Genomic DNA, 18,978 nt, shown 5'->3' with positions numbered 1-18,978 from the left:
CTCTGTATCTGACACCAAGAATGTGTAGTGGCTAACTAAAGGCTTCATTCTTTCTCAAAAGGAATAAGACTCTGCTTTCTCCTTCTTTATTTATGTGGATCTTGGTCCAGACAGGTTTGTGACCTGCTTTGTCTCATCTCCATTAAGCAGATGAACACGGAGGTACAGCAACACTTGCTTCATCCTATTACATTGCATCCATTAAGCCAAGGCCACATTAGTGCCCAGATGTCCCCACTCACCGGTTGGAGACTTTCTGCTGTCTTATTAAGGCCAGCTTCATGATGCTCTGGGAGCCTGAATCAACCGAATGCAACCACATCAGAAGTTCTGAACACAGGAGGTCCTTAATACCCTTGTCCCAATTTAATAAGACACTAAGGCTCAGAGAGGATTTGGCTGCATTTTTGAAGAGCCCCAAATGTTTTCTCATTGATTCTCCATCAGTGACACACATAAAGCCTCCCAAAAACGTGAGCTGGTAGGCTGAGCCCACCCCGCGGGCAGACAGCTGTGTGCATCTTGCATTGTACTTCACTGAGCTGTGAGGGTTGTTTGGATGCAATCCACTCACATAGATTCAATGAGAAGAAATTAAAACTCAAAAATAAAATCAATACTTATCTCTTTGTGCCTACTCAGTGACTGTAGACTCTTGCTTTCATGGGTAATAGATTCAGGCACCACTGCTACAGAATGCTGAAATGTATGGACTTCTCCATAGTCACTAATTAATAGTGTGCACACACAGAAAAATAACCAGGCGGAACACTTAGAAATGAAATTATTGCCAAAGCACTGACTACATAGTTTTTAAGTGGTCAGTCAAGTGAATAAAATGAATAATTGAATACGCTTTACAAGCAGGCAGTAAGGACAAGCAACCCAACAGGTTTTTATTTCTCTCTGAAGAACCCACATCTTATAGGGGCGTCTGGATTGATTTCACTCTTCGTTACTCTCCACAGCCTTTTTGCAGTTGTGTTTTCTCTGTGAGGGTTCAGAACAGCCCTTGCATCATTGAGCACAATCTCAAGGATGTTTTGGGGAGTCCTTTGCAGTAGCTGAAGACTTCATTTTGGTCTGGGAACCTGCATACAAGACAAAAAGAATATGGGTTTAACCTTAATCGAGGTTGCAACTTATCTCAGCCCTCCCTCTGCATGATGCCAAATAATATCCATGGAGAAATTTTCTTAGAAAATGCATGTCAGTTGGACCCTTGTTGATGTCGGAGTCTAATTCTTGAGAGTATTTTGCTCCACATCTGCAAATCCAGGAAAAAAAATGATTCTGACTGGATGAACGGGAACTGAAATTATATTGCATCTTGACACCAGATTTATCTTTGATTTTCTTTTGTCTTTCTCTTTCCTCTCTTGGCAAACTTTTCCTGTAAAGATCTAGGTAATAAGTATTTTAGGCTTTACAAACTATCCAGTCTCAGTTTCAACTACTCAACTGTGCCACTCGGTGGTTGGAAGGGAAGGGAGCCATAGAAGATCCATAAACAAATGGGGGAGACTGTGCTCGAGAAACTTCATTTACAAAAACATGTTGTGGGCTGCATTGGGCCCCTGGACTACAGTGTGCTGACCCCTGACCTACCTGCACCATAGCCTTGGTGGTGCATCAGCAAAGGCTTGGAACAGTTGACATCCCAGGGTTAGCACCTACGTGAGGACCTGGGGAGGAAGATGGAGAGTGAGCCAACTTTCCTTTTTTCCTTGTCGGACTCACTTTTCTTCAATGGAGGGGAATTCAGCTTCAGTGCTGTGGGCCTTGCAGTGCCCAAGGGGAGGCACTAGAGAGTTATTTTGCAAGCCTTTCATCTGAAATGTGAAGTGTTTTCCCAGTTGAAGGTCTAGAGAGGAACCCCCAGGGGAGAGAATTGAGACCAGAGCTCACAAACCCCATTGTTTCAATGGTGGTGTTTCTCTTTTACTTCCCTTAAAGTTCGCAATCATTAGCCTCAAGACCCTACACTTGGGGAGAAAAAGACTTAGTTGGCTAACTGATTTTTGTCCCTACTCAAAGGAGAGAGACGGAAGAGGAGGAGAAGGATTGATATTCCCCAGGCAGAACAAGAACAGAAGAAAATATTTTCTTCAGATGATGATCCAAGGATGTGGTGAGCCCAGATGTGAGGGTAGTTGAGAAAGCGTGCCAGGGGCCTCGGCTGAATGCCTTTGGACTGTGCAGGTTTGCCAGACCCCAGGGCTAATTAGGACCAGGCAGAAAGAAGCTCAGCATTCCACAGCCTGGCTAGGCCCCTTAAGGTAATGCTTCTTTGAAGTCTGAGAATATCTCATTGTTTATTCAAGCTTCAGCTCTCAGCTTTCTCCAAAGGGATTTGAAGGAGCTTAAACATTAATCAAAATACAAACTGAGACTATTAGTAATGAATTTAAAGCCAAACCTATCCAGATAAGTAAAATTGGAGTCGATGTGGCTAGAGGTGGGAGATAAGCTGATTGCTTCATTAAGTACCAAATTTGGCACAAGTGTAAGACTCTTACCTGGGATGTCTCTAGGGAAGGACAGAACGCAGCAATTCATCCACTGCAAGATGCCCAGCCAAATCATAGGCTTGACTACCCCCTCCCTGGGGAGTGTTATTTTAGGGAGGATTTGACTTCAATAATCATCACTTTCAGGGGCTGGTGATGATGGGAAAACCAGACATGACCCCTGATGGTGATTATGGAAGAGGAGGGGCAATCTTAATTCACTTGCATTAATGCTAGCAATTTGGGACAGATGGATATGTGCCTGCGTGAGCCTTAGCACCTCCTTTTTCACCCAGAACCAGCAATTGAAGCAGACTATCTTGTCTCCTGAGGGCTGTCTCCCTTAATCAGTGACTGCCCAAATGGCCACATATCTGTTCTACCTCCTTTCTTCCTCTACTCCACTTTGACCCTGTATAATAGATGAGGCACTTAGCTTTTCCCACTCCATTGCAGGGATAGGTAAGCAGATCCTAGAGCAGCATTATGTAAGACAGAAGAAAAACTGTGCTAAAATGTGTGTGTGTGTGTGTGTGTGTGTGTGTGCGTGTGAATGAGTGTGTTGTGTTGAATGTCTGCAGATATTTCTAAACTGTGGGGCTAGGTTCGGGTAATTTCTCACAACAGTTTTTCCTGTATTGTAGCCTCCAGTGGAAATTTGATGAGTCTGGCAAATATATTCAAGAATGCTATATCTGAGTTAGGAGGGAGCTCATTCTTCGATGCTGGCCAGATTACAAGAGTGAGCCAGGTTTTTAGATTGTTATAAATGGCAACTCTGACTTGTTTGTTACCAAATCAGAAAAGAAGAGAATAGTCACAGGATCAAGGATACATGTGAGGGATTGAACTCTGAAATGTCTCAGAAGACTTTAGAAAAAGTCAGCTCTGTGGTCTTCTGTGTGGCCACTCCCTCCATCCCTAACTCTCCAACTGGATGGCTTAAATTTAGTTTGACTGGTGTGTCTCTGAGCACACTGGGGTGTTTGGCTGATGTGGCCTGGGTTCCACCTACCTTGGATTCTAGGCTGCAGATTAAGGTCCGGTTCTCTTATTCTTTAGTAACTAAGTGGTGACATGGGAAGTTTCTCCCATGGTGAAAGCAAAAGGGCAAGAAAATAAAGCTGATCCAGCACATACATTTCACACCTCTATCCATTTCAGTTTTACTGACTTCTTATTATCGAAAACAGTCACGTGGCCAATCCAAGGTTGGGGCCAGGAGAACACATTCTGTCATGGCGACAATATGGATGAATTATAAAAGGATGGATAAACAAGGAAGTAAAAGACTGGAACCAATGATTCAGGCCATCACAGAGGCATACCTGCAAGGCTGGGTTCTGTAGCCCAGGTGGTGTGAGCAAACTGCCTGGTCAGAAAAGCCCCAAACTAGAGACCAATAGTTCTCTATAAAGTTTTAGGCCAGTAGATGAAGTAAGGTAAGAAATTGGGTCACCATGTAAGGATCTACCCTACTGTCATATAAAAATGGTCTTATTATAGTACATTTACATCCTTTCACTTAAAAAAAAAAGCCTTATTTATCTATTTCAGAGACAGAGAAAGAATGAGTGGGAGGAGCAGAGGGAGAGGGAGAGAGAATCTTAAGTAGACTCAGCACTCAGTGCGGAGCCACACACAAAGCTCTGTCCCATGACCCTGAGATCAGGACCTGAGACAAAAGAATCAGACACTTAACCAACTGCACCATTCAGGTGCCCCCATCCTTCCACGTTGTATTTTTAATTGAGTCTTTGGGGTTACCTGAGGTTTCAGTATATTAGTGAGTGCTGAGGTCTTCCACATGCATGTATTTATTCAAAATCTTTATTTCTCTCCAGCATGTTTTGCTCCACAAAGCTAAGGACCAGGGATTTTTTTCCCTAATAATGAAATAAATATGTATCTTTATATATATATATTTTTTGCTGTGTCAATATCTTATTCACCTCTTTGTTTGGACTTTCCGGGTGCTCATGGATAGATCTGACACTAATTGCTGTAGCCTTTCTCAGCCATGACTATCTTATTAGAATTCCTCTTTTCTCTTTGTGACGTTTGTGTTGGACCAGATGGTTTTTAGTTTTACTATGATAACTTTCTTGGAAGGCTGCCTTGATCTGTTTTTAAAAGTAAATGAGCAAAGAAGGAAGGAAGAGAAGAAAGGAAAGGAAAATGTATTTTAAAAAAGAAAGAAAAAGAAAGAGGAAGGAAAGAGAAAACGGACTCAAACATAATTCTGATACTACCGAGATGGGGCATATTTTTTGGTTCTTATAATATTAATGCGTACTGACACCAAGCAAGAATAACTCAGTTCCTGGAAGATATTTGTTCTTGGAAGGTAATACTATCAACCAACTAAAACACCTTGCTTATCAAGGCTAATACCTAGCTTGTCAAAACTTGCTTCCAGACTTTCACATTCTTAATCCCACCAATCCAAAGGTATGATGCCATAAATTCTCCCTCACCTTAAAATCACCCAGTCTGAGGCTTTTATAAAATCTTCTTTTCTTTTTCCCCTTTCACTTTATCAAGGTGGTGTTTTTCCTTATTGCAACATATCTCTAGTTTTGATTAGTCAACAGCTCTGAGGTCTTTAAGTAAGTCATTTCTCAACAGAAAAAAAATGTCGTTATTTGTAAAACCAGCCAGTGTATTGAATATTTATATACCCATATAAGCAACAGAACACACTCCAGAAAAACTTAAAATTCTACCAGTTTCAAGTCTGTCAAACACTTTAGTCATCTCTGGTTTTTGATAAAAACAGGAAAACAAATATAACTACTAAAATTTAATTAAAATATGTGATCATTAAGAAAAGTTATTCTGGAGCAGCCCAGGTGGCTCAGTGGTTTAGCGCTGCCTTCAGCCCAGGGTGTGGTCCTGGAGACCTGGGATCGAGTCCCACGTCAGGCTCCCTGCGTGGAATGAAGCCTGCTTCTCCCTCTGCCTGTCTCTCTCTCTCTCTCTCTCTCTCTCATGAATAAATAAATTAAATCTTAAAAAAAGAAGGTACTCTGTTATATCTATATAACGAGCTACTCAGTTTGAAATATTTTGACCTATAAAATTATGATTAATAAATCCTAAGTGAAGGTTTCTTCTTTAACACTTTTAGCCAGAGCAAGGAAACAGCTATATATGTGACTGACTTCCTTCTTCCCTCCAAGGGGGAGGATATTCCATAAGCTTACATCCATAAGCTACACTCTTATCTAATGCCTGTTTACACCCATTTGTCCCCATGCACTGAAATCAGCAGTAGAGCCTGCGGCAGGCTACATGACTAATTATCTGAATTCCCTGACCCTGTTTGGGCTAGAAAGGTTACCAATGTATTGATATCTGCATACCATCACTGTATTTGGGAAGAGGGTGACTTTAGGTAGGACTACAGCCAGGTGAGCTAGTGAGCAAGTGACTAGAATATCAAAGGCCTCTCACCCTCTTTTTTCAACTTTACTTTTCAGAGGCATGGCATGGTTGATTCTAACCTTGGTTTTTGGTTTAAAAATGGCTCTACCTTGCTATTTCCTAAATTAATATTCCACATTTATCATTTCAACACGGTGTGCTGTGAGAGATCCTTCCTGCATATGCTCATTATTAATGATGGTTTTGTATGCAGTTTCCATCTTCCCATCAATCTAATGTCCAACTGTCAAGGGTCTGTCATGGCTTCCAAATGTTTAACCCTATTGTGATGTTTGGAACCAACTGACTTGGAAAAATGTCCCTAAAGAAAATTAAGGTGCTCCAATTTTAAAATGGAGAAAGAATTAAAGTCTACAGACCCAAATATATAATAATTTTTGTCATTAATGCATTTTAAAAAAAAGTAGTAGCAAGCCATCACTACTCAAGATAATGCTTGGATACTGAAAGTTCTCTTTAAAAATTAATAATTAGTGAAGAGTGTGAAGGAGAGTGGGAGATAGAGGCATAATTCACAGGGATGAAAGGCAAAGCATAAGGAATAGAGTCAATGATATTGTAATAGTATTGTGTGGTGACAGATGGTAGCTATACTTGTCTAGAGCATACCATAATGTATAAACTTGTTAAATCATTAAGTGACACACCCAAAACTAATGGACCATTGTGTGTCAACTATACTAAAAAAAATAATTAAAATTCAGTGGTCAGCAGAGGGAAAGGCTTACCACTTGATCTTAAGGGAAAAACAACACAGATTCCTCTTTTATAATAAAAGCCCATTATTCAATAAGGAGACATTTATGAGGAAGTCTCTGTGCCTAGCACTGGGAAGGTTATTAGGATGTTTCATTCTCTCAATGTTCCTGCCATTTCTATAACAGAAAAAATATCAGAAGCAACTTGATGGAGAACATGGATTGAATGATTTTATGGTCAAGACAGAGTTCGCCATCCACCCTCCAAACAAATATGAAGAGTGGAAATGGGGGTGCCTCGGTGGTTCAGTTAGTTAAGTGTCTCATTTTTTTTAAGATTTTATTTGTTAATGAGAGAAATGGAGAGAGAGATAGAGAGAGGCAGAGACATAGGCTGAGAGAGAAACAGGCTCCATGCAGGGAGCCTGATGTGGGACTCGATCCTGGGACCCCAGGATCATGCCCAGAGCCAAAGGCAGAAGCTTAACCCCTGAGCCACCCAGGCTTCCCAAGTGTCTGACTCTTGATTTCTGCTCAGGTTGTGACCTCAGGGTCATATGGTTGAGCCCCACATAAGGCTCTGTGCTCAGCGGAGAGTCTCTTGTTCCTCCCCCTCCTCCTCCACTCCTCCTGTCACTTACACCCTCCTCCTGCACTCAATCTCTCATTCTCTAAAATAAATAAATAAAATCTTAAAAAAATAAAAAGAGCAGAGATGAATCTAATTGGTCCTATTTCCACCCTCCGCCCTCTGAATGGTTCATATCATAAACACTACTGGATACTCACTGCAAAGCATGGATGAAATTATACACATTATACAAATTATACAAATATGGATAATACGAAGTCCTTGCCCTCAAAGTGTAAATGAGTTAATAGAGGGGAAAAAGCATGGATCTGCAAGATATTGAATAGTTGGCTGTAAAAAATTCCACTAATTTTTAACAGTATAGTGTGCAGAATTAGGCAATGGCCTCGGGGGGTCATCCAAATGGAATAGGGAAGCTGAGAAGTCAGAGGGAAAAAAAAGATCAAGGACTGGGACAATTTATGGATCATTCAAGAACTATGTGTTCATAGATGACTTTATTATCTCATTTTGGGTGGTATCAATCATCAGAACATCCATGTATTTTATTGGTGGTTATATTTGTGTACTGTGGCTACCAGTGCCTTCACTTTTCTTCCATTAGTTCCCTATATCCACTGGTGTCTGTGCATAGAATATTCTGCCTTTAGTAGACCGTGATCTTTTTCATGGCAATAGTAATGTCAGCAATGAGTCTCAGATGCTTTGTGAAGCTATAAGGGGAGAGCTGGACCACCAAAGAAGCAGAATGGGAGGGTCTTTAGGAAGTGATTGAGCCAGCAGGATGGGAAAGTCTTCAAGGAGGGATCTCTGGCCCAAGAGCCAGCTCTCCCCCATAATGATGTTCTTTCCTCCGTATCATCTCCATCAGCCCTTCAACATATTTCTATATCAAAGTCTGCACAAACAATACAACTTTAAATGTGCACTGACGTGCTTTCCATTTCCTTGATATGATGTGTTTTGAGTGTTCAATTTTTTGGAATGAATTTAAGTTGAAGCTTCTATTAGCTATTTTTTAGAAATCCTTAGTGGACCTTATAGCTGTTATTTCTGTGCAATAAACAGACGAACACATAGAAGACAGCAGAGCTCACAAGTCATTTCAAGGGGAGAATAAAGCAGGAGGCTGGTTCATTCAACAACATCATTTAACTTGCTTGTATTTAATAAAAGTGTGTGTGTGTGTGTGTGTGTGAGAGAGAGAGAGAGAGAGAGAGAGAGAGAGAGAGAGAGAGAGAGAGAGAGAAAGCATGCATACATTTGACCATGAGAAGTGGAGATTGTCAGTGTGTAGTGCGTTGTGGATACCGGCATACTTGCCATAGTACTTTGCGAGTACTGCCCTAACAAAGTAGTACAGAATGGGTGCTTTAAAAGCAGCAGAAATTTATGTCAGCTTCCATACTTCCATGAAAAATTCTTAAAAATGTATTTTAAAAAAATCCAAACCCAGAAATTTATTCTCTCACAGTTGTGAGGTCCATAAGTCAGGCATCTAGATGGCAGGAGATCCATGCTGACAGCTCTACGGGATGATCTTTGCTTACCTTTTCCAGCTTTGGGCACTTGCCAGCAAGCTTTAGCATTCCTTGGATTGTTCATGCATCACTCCAGCCACATGGCCCATTTTTTCCCTGCATATCTTCACATTGCCCTCCCCCCTGTGTGACTGTGCCTCTGTCCCAATTTTCCTTTTTGTAACAGCAGTCAGATTAGATTGGAGTCCACTCTAATGACCTCATTTCTACTCAGTTGTGTTTCCTAAAGACCATTATTCCAAATAAGGCCACATTCTGAGGTGTTGTTGGTTGGAATTTTAGCATTTCTTCCTTGGGGGATGCAGTTTACCCCATAATGCTTGCATATTGCCCTTTAAACAGAAGTCTAGTCTAGAGATTAACTCCCACGTTCTGCTGGTTTTACCATTCATAGTCATTTCTTTAAAGCCAAGTGGTCTCTACATTCACATTATTTCTGTTTTATTTCTCTGTTGGCTGGCTATAGCAAGTCACATTTTGAGAAAGGTAATATGTGGTGGGATTATAGCCACATTCTTTTCTTGTTTGAATTTTGTAATTTTTCCACAGAAAAAGACAGATTATTTTGAGGAATAAATTAGGATGTCGGTGTGATATCCACCAAAATCACAGCAGAAGAAATTTTTCCTTCCAAACAGAAAACATCCCTGAGGAAGCAGCAATAGAATTTTCTTTCATGTGATGAAATGATTGATTTTCCATTAGGTTAAGTGACGAGACCAAGGTCACATATTTAAAGTCAGGGACAGAAAGAAAACCCAATGATCAACATAGATTAAGCAAATGCCATTGCTTGAAGCCTACACATTCAGTTCAATGCTAAGATTCATGCTCACTTTTAGAATCTTGTTTGAATAGGACACTCAAAAGTCCTGAGTTTAGAAGTCAAGCCCTCCTCCATCCCCACTCTCATTGATCAAAGACTCTTCCACTGTCCTTGCTGATACTGTGTGCTTTCCATGCTAAAAAAACAAAAACAAAAACAGTACAGTCTTCTTATCAGGTTCAAGAAATTGGAGTATCAAAACAGTTTGAGAATATTGCTGCTCTAACATAAAGAATATTTTTTGGCAGATTTTTGCCTGGGGTTTCCATTAAAACTGGGAGAATTGAGTGAATGCATGTGAATTATATTTGGGTGTGACATGGAGATATCAGAAGCAAAATGGAAACCCCTACATTTGGGTCACCCTCAAGCTATTTATCTGATTTTAGAAATGCCACTGAGTGTCAGTTTCTTACTAGGTAACATCAAGGAAAAAAATAATCATCCTTAATTAATAGTGTTGGTGTCATGACAATAACTTGACATCCAGCAAGCATTCCATAAATGTTTATGTGTTCATTCATGTTTCTGGAAATACCCCAAGAAATAATTATTTCATCTTCATGCTTCACTATGTAGATGGTTTAATATAGCTCTCAGAGAGAGCTATGTTAGATTTCAGTTCTGATAATTATTACCTCTGTGAGTTTTCCTAATCTTTTGGTTCCTTCCTGCCTGATAAAAAAAAGAAAGGGAATAATAATAATAATAATAATAATCCCTACCTTGCAAGGATATTGTGAGGGTTACATGCAATAATCCATAGAAGGCGCTTCATGTGCAATCTTAGCCTTTATTGAGTCTTTCATTTGTGACAATTACTAATGTCATTATTATTATTTACTAATAGCACTATACTTAAGACTTGACTACTTACATTTTTATTTTATTTAAGGCATTAGTTCTCAAAACTGTAAATGATTCTAGTCATTTTCTCTTAGAAATTATTTCTCTTGGAATCATTAGCAAAAGATGAAAAGTGGTTTCTCAAGAAGTTTTGTGATTAAAACACCAAATCCCTTCTGATTAGTTTGAGAAAATCTAAATGTGGTTAAACATGACCTTGCTTTCATTATCCACCTTACTTAATTTATATTATTATGTGTTGAACAGAAGTTGACTGAAGAATGGATTGTCCAACAAATAAACAATGTGGAAGGTTATATGTCCTGTATATTATTACTCTTGATCTGAGGTATATCTTTTTGGATTTCTATACTCAAAATTCTCATCACCTCTATTTTTCATCTTTAAAATGATGATGATAAAAAATAAAATAAAATGATGATAATTACTACTATTATTATAAGATATTTAATGCTATTCATGATAATGAAAATGCTTACAAGCTATAAACATGTAACACCTAGTTGCCTATAAACTAACTACCAAAAATAGATATCTCCTGGAGTAGAAGGATATCACAAGGGGGATAGAGAAGTAAAAAAAAAAATTAAGAGAAGAAAAAAGGATGTATATTTATACAGGACATTTTATGTTTCAAACGCAGTACTTATATGGAGCTGTAAAATATGTGCTTATTTAGTCTTCATAACAAATTGAGTGTTTAATTACTAACATCCGTGGCCTGGGAAAAGTGTAGCACAAAGAAGGGAAAACCACTGAAGGTTACATGCTGGTCCATAGAGACTTGAGTTCTGACTACCTTTTTCAAGATGGCAGACTGAATGCAAAAGTACATACTTTTTCACTTTCCTGGTGTCCCAAATGCAAATTAAAAATACAATAGTTATTGTGTTATTTTTTTTTAAGATTTTATTTATTTATTGATGAGAGACACAGAGAGAAAGAGGCAGGAAGAGGGAAGAGATGCAGGCTCCATGCAGAGAGCCCGATGTGGGACTCAATCCCAGGACTCAGGGATCATGCCCTGGGCCAAAGGCAGACGCTCAATACTAAGCCACCCAGGTGTCCCTAGATATTGTTTTTTTTTCATATATTGCTTAGCAAATATGTATGTTTAGATGGGCAATTTGGCAATCTTTATTAGAATTAAAATATGTAAGCTGTTTGATCCAATAACCTTATCTTTAAGAATATCTATTTTAAAAATAATATTTATGAGTATACATTAATTTATTTTACCATAACAAATTTCAGTTTGTCTGACTCAGTTGTCTCTACTTTTCCTATAGACTATGTTGTTTATCCTTTTGATTATGGTCTCCCCTGTGTCTCTCCATAAGTCCTATGAATGAACTATTTGAGCTTAGTAGTGAACCAATTATAATATAATTTTCTCCATTTTTTTAAAGATTTATTTATTTATTTGAGAGAGAGAGATTGTGGCTGGGAGGAGCAGAGAGAAAAAAGAGAATCTCAAGTTGATTCCCCACTGAGTGTGGAGCCTCACTCAGGGCTCAATTCTATGACCCTGAGATCATGACCTGAGCCAAAACCAAGAGTCAGACACTTAACCAACTGAGCCACCCAGGTGGCCCATAACTTTCTCCATTTTTATCAAAGAAGGGAAATCTTACTGATTATCCAGGGATCTTGCAAATTTAATTATCCCTTCAGGTCCTTTTGTCTACCTGAGGCAATAATATAGTTTGCTCCTAAGTTAACTGCACTTTCTTTGAATCCTTGGACTTGGACTCATGGACTCTCAAATTATGGCTGACAGATTTAGAAAATAAAAACAGAGGATGCCAGTTGAATTTGAATTTCAGATTAATAATAAGTAATTTTTTAGTGCACCTTTCCTGCACTATTTGTGACATATGTTTTAAACATGTATTTAATTGTTTTTATTTGAAATTCCAATTTAACCAGTCATTCTGTATTTTATATGGAAACTTTATCAAATACATATCAGGGTTGGTAGTGTCAGTGATAATGATTACCTCATCCAGAAATGTCAGCAAAAGCAAACTTAGGTATATCATTTCTCTGAAAATCCCTACCTTTACTTAACCAAAAGGTTGTATTACTTCCTAGTTCTTTTAAGACATCACAAACTACAGAATACATCTCAAGTCTCATTGTGTCCTGTCCTTGAAGCCATCCTTGTGGTGGTTGGGAAGGTTGTCTATATTTATCTATAAAGAGATGGAGTGAGCAGTATTATTATTGGGTGCTTCACTCTTTGTTGCATGTGCACTTGATAGGCTAAAAGTCTAAGTCTTGCTTTGGTCTTCTGCCTTCTACATTAAAACTCTATTTTTAAGGAGGAAATGCAAACCCTTGTGGAAAGAAGGACCTTCACACGTCATAAATAAAAGTGTGTTATGAAGGGTTCTGGCTTGCACTCAACCACAATCTCCATCTTAGATACAAGATGATTTCCTGAAAGGTTACTGGGCATTCATGGAACTGACAGACCAGACTTGGGAATGTAAAGCATCCAGTGACTCTCGAAATGCAAAGAACTGAGGATCAGGAAGTACTGCAAAGTCTTGTATCTAAAATATCCTGATTGGATTCCACAGCCATTCCTACCTCCACCGGCCCTGTGGATGATGCTGAACACTGTGCCTTGCAAGAGAAAGTCAGGATTCAAATGCTCCCATAGGACTGGCCACTTAGCAGGATTAGATCACATTCCCACTCCCAACCTGTACAAGGAAGAGGAGTGAAAGGTTCTGAACTTGTCAGCTTCCTAAACTGGAATTGTCATCTCTCGTGTTAGTAGAGGATACAGTGAGAGTATTCTGTGATAGAAATCAGACCAGGAAAATGGATGCTCAGTGGCAAAAAACTCAACTTTTGTCCACCAAATACTGAAGCATATAAGTTCCCTCAATTGATTTCCAATTTTCTTATCAATCAGAGGTAACCCCCTGCAGACGGAGGAAGAAATCACAGCCTTGAGAAATAAGCACTATTTCTAGCCTGGAGAAGTCATCCTTAATATTAGAATTTGCTCTCTTTGGTTTATTCGTTGCCTTAAAAAACTTAACCTCCCTTCCATCTCCTCGCTAAAAGCACCGTTTCAATCAATTGGGGGCTGAAACTATTCAAAGCTTGTGTGTGTTATCTCAGTCTGAGCTTTTCTGAGTAACGGCTTTCTGCCTTTTTTTTTCTATAGATTTATAATCATGATCACTTAGATGAGGAATTTGTAACTTGGAATGCATGAGTTATAAGGAGTCAGAAAAACCCTATAATTTATCACATTTTATTTCAACAAGATTGTGGCTGCATATTCCTATAGAAAGGATTCACAGTTCCAAAAATGTATATTCTCAAAGGGGTCTGTCTATTAAGGAAAACAGGGTTCAATGATATAAGTGAAACCAGGAATATTAAATGACTTCACTACTTTTGAAGAACTTGTTAGTAGAAGAATCAAGGCACCCAGTTCCCAATTATTTCATTTTTGTGCCAGTTATGCATGTGTTTTTAAAGGTAAAAGACAAGCTACATCTTTTACCAAATATGTGCTTCATTCTGGCCATCCCAGAATGACACTTTTAGTTTAACCTCACTCTCCATGTTCTGGTGATCCTGACAGAGAACCACCTGGCCCAGCAGATAACTGGGGCCAACCATTCCCCAAATGCACTCTATATGGAGAGAATCTCACACATCTCCTTTCTAATGGGTTCATAGCAGGTTGCCTGAAATGCTTCAAGGATTTAATGACTTTTATCTTTTGAAAAACTTCTAGATTTAAAACATTACTCAAAATATACCTTGAAGTATAATTAGCAGTGACTTTAACAGGGATTCTCTACAAAATAAAACCTGAGGCAAGGCCTAATGGGATAATGCTTTATTAAGGAAATGAAAATAGAGGGCAGTGAGGTTTAAAAGGGAAAGAAGGGAGCAAAATAAAGATGTCAGGTACTGCAAAGTGATGGGTTATCAAGTTGGCTACTACTTGGTGACAAGCCATGAAGAAACATAGCAGGTCCTTCAGCAGATGCACTTGCTGTCAGATGGAATGTCTCCAACTAGACTGCATGTACAAACCATGGGATAGTCTATGGGAGAGAGGAAATGAGGTACTGTATTTGCCCAGATCTGTCCTATCTCCTGCATCTCATGGATCAAAGGATACCCTAGAAGGAGTTACTGCCCCTCACTGCCATCTGGCCCCCTCAGCAGCTGTTCTCAGATGCCATACCTATGCCCTATAATGAAACTTTCTTTTAGGTGTAAAGGTGATAGGAAGGAACCAAATATGTGGTGTTGGCTGAGTCTTGGCCATGCAACAGGCCAATAGGAGGTCAGAGCACTCTTATGGCAAGGCTAGAAGACTCATCCAGGCAGAGAAGTGGCTGAGTAAGTCCAGAAGGTGGTCAGGGCCAAGGGAATCTGAGGAGGCGTACACAGTTTTTGTTGAATACGAGCAGAGTTTGAAGGTTTGTTTCAGCCGTGAACTGCCTGTAGGATGTTGGGAAAAGTATTTATTCCCTCTGGGTCTCAGAATCTTCTCAGAATGATTGAAGTCTAAATTTTTAAGATTGCATACACCAACAGTGAAACACTTTGAATTTTGGATTTATTCTCCACAATAAACAAGTTCCAGGGTGGCTCTGGGGGCAATATCTACTCAAATCTCTGCCGGATTAGACATTTATCTTTAATCCTGAATATCTTCCAGCTTATTATTAATGGGATGTTTTCACAACTCCAATATATAGTAAAGCAGAGAAAAGCACTAACAGAACTACAACAGTTGAAAACAATATGAATACAGCGATTTCAGTTCATCAAAATATCCTGATTCAGTTAAATAATTAAAATTATTAATTTTTAGAGTACGTACATAGCAATCAGGTACTGTTGGATGGATTTTGATGTGCTAGCAGAAATTGACCTCCCTGTGACTTGACATAATACATTCATACCAAAGAGGATTGGGGCATGACATGGCTGATTTTTACAAAGGTGATTGTTCTTACCTTTTGGTTTTGTTAAATACACATATTTATTGCAAATTCAAACTGGGGAAGTCACTTAGAGGAAGGGTCTTCTACGTTAAATTGTCTCCATTCCTCTCATGGAGGAAACAGTTTAAAATGAAACATAGGTGAAAAGGGAGGGCCTCTTTCCTTCCTTCCTTCCTTCCTTCCTTCCTTCCTTCCTTCCTTCCTTCTTTCCCTCCTTCTTTCTCTCTTTCTTTCTTTCTTCTTCTTTTTTTTTAAGATTTATTTATTTGAGAGAGGGAGAGAGAGAATTCCAAGCAGGCCCTCGCTGAGTGTGGAGCTTGATGTGGGGCCAGATCCCAATATCCTGAGATCATGACCTGAGCCAAAACCAAGAGTCATATGCTTGACCACTGCACAACCCTAGAGCCCCAGGAATGCCTGTTTGCAATAGATTCTTGCACATAACCGATTTCTCATGAGTTTGGGGGAACACAGCCTGCAGAACTGTGTTACTTCTGTTTTTCACTTTCCCATTGCTAGCCGCTTTCACAGACGTATTTCCCTTTAATTGGGCTTTGTCTGTTGCTATATACCTGTCAGGTCTCAAATGTTGTCCCATAATTCTTGGATACCGATTAAATGGTCACCAATTCATCATTATCTCAGGGGCAATTTAAAGCCTTACAAGTTGGATTTTCACTCACATAGATCTGGGGGAAGGGGATTGTTTATAATGAAGGGTCTCCCTCAGAGAGGCTGTACAATATTATGGTAAAGGGCATAGGCTCTGGAGTCAGGGGAAGTCTAATCCATTCATTCACTCATTTATTCAACAAATATTTATTGAGTTGCTACTATATTCTAGGCACTATTCTAGGTACTGGTATGTAGCAAAAAAAAATTGCCCTATTTATTTAGCTTTGCAATGGAGGAGTTAGCAAAAACAAGGTAAATGAATAAATTATATACTATATTAGATTGTGTTAAGTGCTAAGGAGGAAAAAGTGTAAAGGAGAGGTAGGTTGAAATTTTAGAGAAGCTTAGGGATATCTCACAGAGAAGATATTTGATCAGGAGGAGACATATATACTATGTTGCCTAAAGTTTATATAGTATTTTTGCAAAATTTACAATTATGTTTTTCCATGGGATCTCTTTGCTGAGGCCTCAGCCAACTTTCGTGGGGAGCCTTATTAAAGAGGGGGATCCTAAGCTTTATTGACTTCATGGTAAATGCACACCTGCATCTAACACTTATGCCCTGGATGATTTTTGTCAAGCAACTTAATCTAGGAGGTTTTCCCAACTGTGAAATGGAGATGATAGAAGAATTGGTCTATTTTATTGGACTATTAAAAGTTCAGACAAGATAACGAACTTAAAACATTTATTATTGTGTTAAGCACATGATCAATGCCAAATTCCTAAAATTTTAAACATACTATTACATGTTCTGTTGGTTTTGCTCACTTGCTTATTTTATTTGCATGTCAAGGTTGAGTTCTCCATCATTTTTTTTTTTTAAAGCAACATTCTGGTTAGATTAAAACATCTTGGTTTAACTTAACTTTTTAATATGCTCAAAGCTGGGAAGGAAGAAAGAGATGACATCAATTGGACACCTACCTTTCCTAAGTATTTTGTATGTATGTATTTATTTAAACTCCTAATGAGCTGTAAGTCTATACATTATTAGACTCATCTTTTATATAGAGACATAGAAGAAGCTTAGAAAGATTAAGCAAATTATCCAAAGTCACTCAGTTTATAGGGAAAAGTGGGATACAGTCACAGATATGTGTATTCAAAACTTTTTACATCCATGAAGTCTGAATGAATAAAGATCTTCTTCAGAAATGAATTATTCATAAAGTGAAGGTAGCATTCTTATCGCTCAGTCTTGACCTTAAGGAAATTAATTACCAACACAAGGCATGATATTTACATATTTGTACCTGGCCCATTAAAGACTCCAGAGCCAGAGGAAATTGGCAAAGATAAGGCAGGAGCTGAATTTGATTTTCAGCCTGAATTATTGTTAGTAGTTTTAATAAGTACAAATAAGCTAAGAGCACTTGCTGAAGAACACTTAGGAAAGAAAGCCATATAATGCCACCCAGGGCCCTTTACAAAATCACTATGCTTCCTGAGTCAACTCATCAGTCTGACAGATTTTCTCCAAGGGCAGGTGCCTGCAAACCTGGTGACAAGACTCTACTCACAAGATCAGCCTGCCCATTGCAAAAAGAGCCTCCTATAGCAGCTGGTCCAATTCTCTTAATTCCCACTGGGGATCCATCTGTTTTCTAATCACTAATGCCAGCCTTGTCCTGTGGGAGCCACTAGAGCTGGCAGTGACCTTGCTGAATATACCTGGCCCTGATCTTACTAATGCAGTGATTAGGCTTGACGTGGAAAGTTGCTCTACTGAAGTTGAGCTGGAGAGCACAAGTACAAAATAAGCATTTCTGACATGGACACTGTGACCATACTTTTGTCTGTCTGGCAAAGATGTCAGCTCATCTGAATTGGGGCCAAAGTGTAAGAGAGAATTTGGCTGAGTTTTGGGGGGGGCACAGGGTGGTAGCTGGCAATTACTAAGATACTGATTTTATAAACTAACAAAAAGATTTTTTTCAAGAAGATTATGAAAAAAAATATTAGCTTTTTAAAACTCAACTCATACCGTAATTTGCCTTTATGACTTCCTATCTCTCAAACCCCCACAGCTAACCTAGAACCCGAAATAAATGAATTAAAACAAATTTAACCGTGTTGGAATATAATTATTAGAAAGATCATGAACTCTATCAATAAATGTCCATGTACTTAAGTAGATGGAAGAGGTCACTTACAAAAACTTGTTTTTAAATACGGGGACAAAATTAGAATCATTCAATACATTGCCAGCAGGGAGAAGTGAAAACTGTGATTTCCCTAGTCAAAAGAGGGAGAAACAAAGAAAATCTAAAAGGCAAACTATAGGCTTTGTAAAGTAGACCTACATATATCAAGCTATCTTGGTTTATCATCATATTAAAACATAAAATAATTTATGTTAATAATAATCATCGTGAGTCATTAGTAAGAACTTTGAATATAGATTCAGGTTTGTGGGGATAAGAAAGTGATATATTGTATTATAAAAATACTTCAATTAAAAAAAAAGGGAAATATCATTGGCTAATTAGAAAACATGCTGTGGCTACCCAAAGAACCCATTTTTCCTCCAGAAAGTATGGGTCGACTGGTAATGAGCATAAACTGTGGAGTCAGCATGTAGAGGCGTGAATCCCAGCTCACAGAGCTATGGAATATTGAGTAATGGTGGACATTATTATTATTGTTACTACCTTTGAGGGATCCATGTGTTTATATAAATAGGAACTGCCCATTTATAGAGGTGGAGGCGAGAAGAGTTTACCTAGGGAAAGAGATAATCACACTAAAAAAAAAAAAAAGGCAAAGCAATTTGTTTTGGTTTTACCAATTATAAAATGAGAACAAAAATGTCCTTACAATAT

The 18,978-nt window shown here is 38.7% G+C and overlaps 1 long non-coding RNA gene across 1 annotated transcript in view; it reads right to left on the bottom strand.

The window, feature by feature from the left end:
- Nucleotides 1–900: 900 nt before the first annotated feature.
- LOC140599235 (uncharacterized) overlaps nucleotides 901–18,978 on the bottom strand; it is a 52,311-nt gene continuing 34,233 nt past the window's right edge. The window contains exon 3 of the long non-coding RNA XR_012001918.1: nucleotides 901–1,091. This is a non-coding gene — a long non-coding RNA (uncharacterized lncRNA). The remainder of the gene's footprint in view (nucleotides 1,092–18,978) is intronic.

The sequence above is a fragment of the Vulpes vulpes genome, chromosome 6, assembly GCF_048418805.1.
Source record: "Vulpes vulpes isolate BD-2025 chromosome 6, VulVul3, whole genome shotgun sequence".
In the NCBI taxonomy this organism is placed as follows: domain Eukaryota; kingdom Metazoa; phylum Chordata; class Mammalia; order Carnivora; family Canidae; genus Vulpes; species Vulpes vulpes.
The sequence above is the reverse complement of the archived record's forward strand: the minus strand, read 5'-3'. Positions and strand labels throughout refer to the sequence as shown.